The sequence below is a fragment of the Asparagus officinalis genome, chromosome 2 (genome assembly GCF_001876935.1).
Source record: "Asparagus officinalis chromosome 2, Aspof.V1, whole genome shotgun sequence".
NCBI classification, from domain to species: domain Eukaryota; kingdom Viridiplantae; phylum Streptophyta; class Magnoliopsida; order Asparagales; family Asparagaceae; genus Asparagus; species Asparagus officinalis.
The window spans coordinates 36,332,189-36,339,589 of NC_033795.1; positions in this window are offsets into that span (position 1 = coordinate 36,332,189).

Here is a 7,401-nt window from a genome sequence, read left to right on the forward strand (position 1 = left end):
ACTAGTACGTCGGGCGAAAAATCCAAACAAGGAACCCCCTTATATATACCATGTGTTCCGAAAGATTAAGAATTAAGTGAAAATATCCTCATTCTAGCGTTAAATCAAAATATAACCACACAAATAATCGTACACATAAATCAATACACTTCCTCAATAGGTTCAGGAAGTCGCGCGGCATAACATCTTCACGACCCTGAAGATCATCTCAACTCCTTTCTGGTTCCAATGAGTTTTCTCCAAGGGAAAAAATATCTTGTTTCTAAATTTCTCGTCTTCTCTAGCAAGTATACAAACTGGGATTTCAATCATAGTCAAACCATCCTGAAGCTAAATTTCTAATGCGTTCAACACTCACTATAGTTCGGTTATGACCAACTATATATTAAGAACCCGAGCCGGGGCTTGAGGATCGAGGGGCGTCTTATTGACGGCGTCCGAGCATGGCTTTGGACTATGATGGGCTGTACTGGAGCTTATTTCACTCTTCCTTCATCTAAGAGTAAACCGTTGCTTACTTTCCTAAGCTGCAAGTGGCTCCTTTCTGCTAATGAGCTTCTAGATATGAAGAGCCACTCAGAGTTGGAGGCTGAGCACTTGGTTCAAACTACTATCAAGGCTCTTCGTAAGGCTGAGCTTTCAAAGAAACTGGGGAGAAAACCTACCAAACCCTCCCGTTCAGGCAGAAACAAGATGGAGGATAATGAAGAGCTCCTTCCTATCGATGATGAGGATGAAACTTCTGAGGAAGAATTTATGGACATGGATACTGATGGGGGAGAATCTGATACAGGTATGTCAGACTCTTTCTTTTCGGAATTAATGGATCTGGCAATTTTTCATTGGTATTAACGCTATACCCTTTCTAGATCTCAACTGGCTTTTCAAAAACCGGAACGAAAGGTGTTATTTACTTATCCTAACAAGATGACTCTTGTCACTCCAGGTAGGATGGTTAACGAGCACGAGCCCCTTAATTTCCATTATGTGAGATCACGACCCAGCGCTGAGGCTTCTGCATAGGTTGAGGTGCATACTAAGTTTACGCACCCGCGGAGTAGAGTTACGAGATACTACTGGCGGAGAAGAAGGTAATGCTCTACTATCTTCACTACTTTAAAATAGTGCTCTTTTGGATTCCCTGAATCTAATCATGTTCCGTGTTTCAGGAAGCCATGACAAAGGTGAACTTTCTCCTGACTCTGTTTTCTCTGATCTTGGCCATTTGGATAGCTCGAGCTTTATGCAGCAAATGTGTGATGCCATTCGTGATGAGCCTATGGATGTTGAAGCAAACAGAGATGCTACACAGGCTAATAGCGTTGAGTCGAGGATTCTATGCCCAGGTATATCTAACCTCGGTAATACACTATTCAAGCAGCAGTTAAAGGAGTTAGGCAATTCGGAATTTTTTTCCCCCTTTAATCACTTCCACGCTTCGTTCTCTTTTAGACAAATTTAAGAACGCGGGCACGAATATTAGGGCAGAAGAGCCTTCTACCACTACCTCAGGTAAATCTGAGTTTCTTCCTCTTTCCCCTTTTTTTTATATATATCCAGCACTTAAACTCTTGTTTAGGCATCGCGCTAGATAGACCGGTTGAGGACGAGACTTTTCATGGTATGGATCTTGGAGGATTCAGTGAACACATGTATGTCTCAGCACCGAGTTTCTCGGGATCCGACACTAGATTACTTGTTGAGATGTTAGCAGAGCAGGCTACCAGAGAGGCTGCAAGACCATCCCTTAAGGGTGGTTCATCTGCAGGTATGCATCTAATCTCTGATGTTGTAATTTGTCACAACCTCCATTTTACTGATAGGGAGTTCTAATCATAAGACCAGCCACTGGGACTGATACGTCTATGATTTCTGGTTTTCCTAGTTTACCAAAGGGTGGTGGATCTGTAGGTATGCATGTAATCCCCTCCATCGTTATTCTTTTCTTTTGTCCAAATCTCTGTTTGACTAATAAAGAATTGTAATAATAGGACCAGCCGTCATAACTGATACGACTACGATTCCTAGCATCCCCAGTTTGCCTGACAATGGTGTATCTTCTCCAAACCTAACGGGTATTACAGAATTACCTAGAGGAGTTGATATACCGTCAACGATTACGCCTGCTACTATTCCTGAGCCTGCTGAGATTGGATTGACGGAGCCTAGCATAGGATCTCAAACTGAAGGGACCTCTGTTAGTACTTGTATGTTCATAATTCACTCTGGATTTTCTCACCATATTCTAGAGTCTCTTACCCTTCTGCACAATTACTTGTAGGGTCTCTACTATCTCCATATGAGCGTGTCCTAGCCCTTTTAGCCGATCCTGATCCCAGCAGGGACATTTTTCGAGTGGACCTTTGTTATTTCGTCAACTTCTTTGACGGAATGATTGAGAAGCTTCTTCATCAAAGATATTGCTTCGATCAGTTTAGGCGTTCTCTTGCCCGATACATGTCGATGCTTAGAGAGGAGAGATATCCTGAGTAAGCTGACTATCTCATTGCCAACTTTGTTGTTCTGGAGTGTGAATTCCGAGAGTTAGAGGAGCTGAAGGCTAGTGGGGCTTCTTCCATTGTATCTTCTCAGTTGGAGCATAGACTGACACACTAGCGCGACCTCAGATCTTCTATTAGTAGTGAGCTTCAGTCGTATGAGAGTTCTATCGCACAGATGATGGCTAGTCTTGCGAGGAAGGACACGGATAGAGCCGAGTTACTCAGTTCTTTAGATTCCAACTGTGAAGAGATAGCCAGGCTAAAGAAAGCCCTGAAGTATGCTGAGGAGTCCGGCGCTATCATTGCAGATGAGCTAGCTGGCTTAGAGAGTTCTCGTGGATAGATTCTAGAGAGACTAGGATCTGCACAGGAAGATTGATGAAGCTAAAAGGTGAAGCCACGAAGATCTTGAGTAGCTCTAAAGATTCTGTTCGGGCCGATCTACAGGCTGAGCTTGAGTAGGGTTATGTAGATAAGCTCTCTAGGTTAGAACTTCACATTCTCGGTCGCCAATTGCCTTCGGGCCGATGAGCTTTATTATTATATGCTTTGACTTGATCTATTAGTAAAGACCCAGTATTTGATTTAGTGTACTCATCTTTTATCATGATTTCTCATTGTTGATTGTGAACCAAGTGGGCATAATGCCTATAGAATTTTTGGCAAATCCTCAGCCCTCAACGGATTTGATGTGCCTTTACCAATTACCATTTGAATCGGGCTAGCATGCGGATTTTATAGGTCTGTTCCGCATGTAACGTTATGCTAAAAGAATGAATTCTCTTAGACTTTACGCTATGATATTGAATACATAGACTTTGTATTTGTCACGGGAATAGATTACCCGGCAACGCGTGTTAGGCGCTGACTCATCCTTATTTAGGATTCAGGATAAAAGTCCCCAGATTTATATTCTGGTGTCTTTTCATTCGGTGAAAGACTAAACTGGTAGCATGTGTTAGATGCAGACTTAAGATTTTTGGCAAATTCTCAGCCTTTAATGAATTTGATGTGCCTTTACTAATTACCATTTAAATCGGGCAAGCATGTGGATTGTATACGTCCGTTCAGCATGTAACGTTGTGCTAAAAGAATGAATTCTCTTAGGCTTGATGCTATGATATTGAATACATAGATTTTGTCTTTGTCATGGGAATAGACTACTCGATAACGCGTGTTAGGTGCTGACTCATCCTTGCTTAGGATTCAGGATAAAAGTCCCCAGACTTGTATTCTGGTGTCTTTTCATGCGGTGAAAGACTAAACCGGCAGCATGTGTTAAATGTTGACTTATCTCTCTTTTAGGGTTTGAGATAAAATCCTACGTGCAATAAGTGTGTAGATTTGAAGTTGAGAAATGTATCTTTTCTAATGAAGACATACCCGGAGCGGGAGAGGAAGAATTTTATATTCTATCTCCCAAAAGTGAAGAGGAAGGATTTTATACCCTGTCTCTAGTTGTAAGGGAAAACTCTCAAGGTGGGATCTCCACCTTAAGAATCCGAAAAGATGAAACTAAGAGTGGGATCTCCACTCCGAGAATCGGGAAGATTTAAGCAACCCTAACTTTTATAGGATTTTGTTGCTTAAACTGAAAAGAGCTCTTCGTTTATCGAATAAAATTCGGACTTCGACCCTAACTTTTATAGGTTTGGCCGAGTGGGTTTGAGGCAATCCTAACTTTTATAGGTTTGATTGCTCAATTGAAAGTGGACCTCTTGTTCATGGAAGGAATCGAGAGGGGATTCTGGTTTTGGCCCTAACTTTTATAGGTTTAACCAAGAAAGCAGTGCGAGTGGAATACAGATAGCAGTAAAAATGCTGATTTGTAACAGCCACTCGATGGAGGATTTCGATGCCAAGTGATCAGTACTTAACACACAAAGTTTAAAATTGCCAAAGATTGACGGAAAAGGTGTTGTGTTAGTGTTTTAACAACACGAGTGTTAAATGCACAAACACGGTGATGGTTTGAATGGATTTAACCGATAAGAATTTTGGTTGACTCACCGTCAATTGGTTTGATCAGTGAGGGACTTTATGGTGAAAGATTATGAATTGTCAAACACCAGTGGGGGTTTGTGAGGGAAGATTGATTCATTAAAGTGATCGAATCTCGTCTCAACAAAACTATTCACCAAAGTTGGTGAATTTAATCTCGAAAATGAGATAAATTCCATCATTGAGGACATTCAGAGTCCAAACAGGGATTTCTTGCTTTTCCCTTTTGTAACTACCGGGTTATCCCTAAGAATACCCCACATAGTATTCTTTCGGGAACTTTCCGTGACATGGGTTATCCCAAACGTACTAAGGGTAGTACTTTTTTAGGAATTTCCCATTTATCAGCATCATGAGCCGAGCGCCTTCCTTGGTAATAAGGCGATATGCGTCATTCGAGTAGACTATCTCTACTACGAACGGCGCCTCCCATTTGGGTTCAAATTTGCCTTTCTTCTTGGAATTAAGGATCATGAGCCGTCGAACGGCTAAGACTAAGTCTCATTCTTTAAAACTCCATTGTCAAACTTTTTTATCGAAAGCTCGAGAAATTCTGGCTTGGTAGAACTCATTGTGCTGTTGAGCTTCTAAGCGCTTTTCGTCGAGCATCTCGAGTTCTTCGAGACATTTATGATGTTGTTCTTCGGTTGTTAACACTATTGCAAGAGCGATCCGAAGAGATGGAATTTGAATTTCCAATGGAAGAACGGCTTCACAACCGTATACCAAAGAATATGGGGTCGATCCCGTCGGCATGCGGACCGTGGTACGATAGGCCCATAGGGCTGTGCCGAGCTTATCATCCCAATCTCATTTATTAGTTTTCACGAGTTTTGATAAAAATTTTATGATAGTCTTGTTAAAGGCCTCTGCTAACACGTTTGCTGTGGGATTGTAAGCTATTGATGAGACGTCTCGAATTTTGAACTTCTCGCAAAATTTGATGAAGGCGTTACTCACAAACTGGGGCCCATTGTTGTGTATGATTCGCCTTGGGACACCATATCAGTAGATGATATGGTGTTTGATGAACGCAATCATGTTGCTCGTCTTTACTTCTTTGAGCGGAATCGCTTTAGCCCATTTGGAGAAGTAATCTGTAATCGCTAGGATGAACCAGTCACCTTTGATGGACTGGGGAAAATAGGACCAACAATGTACATTCCCTAAGTTTCGAAAGGCCATGACGTGGCTGAAGGGTGAAGATGCTCCAGGGGTTGGTGCATATAATTCGCGTGTATTTGACACGCATGACACTTCCGTGCGTACACAACTGTGTCTTTTATCATGGTGGGCCAGAAATATCCCATTCTTCTGATACAGTCATAAAATTTGGGGCTAGGTTGGTGTGCGCCACAAACTCCTTCGTGTGTTTCCTTAAGGACCTCTTCAGCTTTTTTAGTCAATACGCAACGTAGTAGCAAACCATCGTACCCCTGATGATATAGTGTTCGACTCTATGTATTATAATAGAACCTTGGCACTCTTCGTCGAATTGTGTCCCTTTCTTTCACATCTTCCGGTAAAATCCCGTGTAATACATAATCGATGATAGAGAAACACCAATCTCGTTGCTCGAACTCAACTTGCGTTGAATGAACTTCTTTAGTATCCTCTTCTCTGTCATCTACATCATAGATTGGTATGAAGAGCTAGTAAGTTCTTACCGTAATGAATTGTTCTGTTTCTGGAGGCTGTGTGAGAGATACTGCTAATGCTACTAATGCGTCCGCGTAGGCATTCTGTAAGCGTAGAATGTATTCGATGAAGAATCCATCAAACGATTCCGCCATCTCAACGGCCATCTTATGGTAGGTATCAAATCTTGTTTTCTGACCTCATATTCTCCTTGAATCTGTTTAACTACCAGTTGAGAGTCATCGAAAACTTCAAGGTACTCGACCCCCAGCTTTTTAGCAAAGCTGAGTCTAATAGGCAGGGCGTTATACTTGGTTACGTTGTTTGAGCATGGCTCGGTCAGCAAGTAGGCTCGAGCCATCACAAGTTTTCCTGGGGAAACTAAGACCACTCCAACTCTGGAGGAAATCTTAGAACATACAGGAGCACTTGCTACATTAGTTGCTCGAGAAGCACCGTCGAAGTACAAACGCCATACCTATTGATGGGAAGTTACGTTGGCTTCGTGGGTTTCATCCGGCAGATCATCGTATACTTCGGCGGTATCTGTAGTTAGATTAGCTACCAGGTGATCACAAATAGCTTGTCCTTTAACCGACTTTTATTGTTTAAAGTGTAGATCGTATTAGGATAGAAGCAGGGCCCACTTTGTTAACCGCCAATTCATAAAAGCGGACTGCGTCATGAATACTCGGACTGGGTTAATATTAAAAATGACGTAAATAGTCTGTCCTACCAAGTAGTATCGCATCTTTTGAATCGCGAATACCAAGGCGAGACACTCCCTTTCAATCATTGGATACTGGGATTTGGCACCTACAAGGGTCCGGCTCAAGTAATATACTGCTTGTTCGTGATTTTTCAGCTCTCAGATTAAGGGAGAATTAAAGGGGGTGTTTAAGAAGATGGTTATTACTGTAGCTACAATAACAAACTTTTTATTGAGAGATCTCAAGTTTAAGATCTGCTCTTACATTGTAATTTCTTATTGATTAATAAGAAATTAACTGTGTGGCTCCCAAGGACGTGGGTAAGTTTGTCGAACCTTGTTAAATCTTGGTGTACTTTTCTCTATACTGTGTTTTTGCTGTTTTAAGGGTTTAGCGTAGCCCCGGTTTTTTCCCTAACAATTCACATACTTCGTCAACAGAGCACTGGGTTTTCAAGAGGAAGCTCAAAATACCGAGGGGTTACTCTTCATAAATATGGTCGATGGGAGGTTTGGATGGGCCAATTCCTTGGCAAGAAGTATGAATTTTTA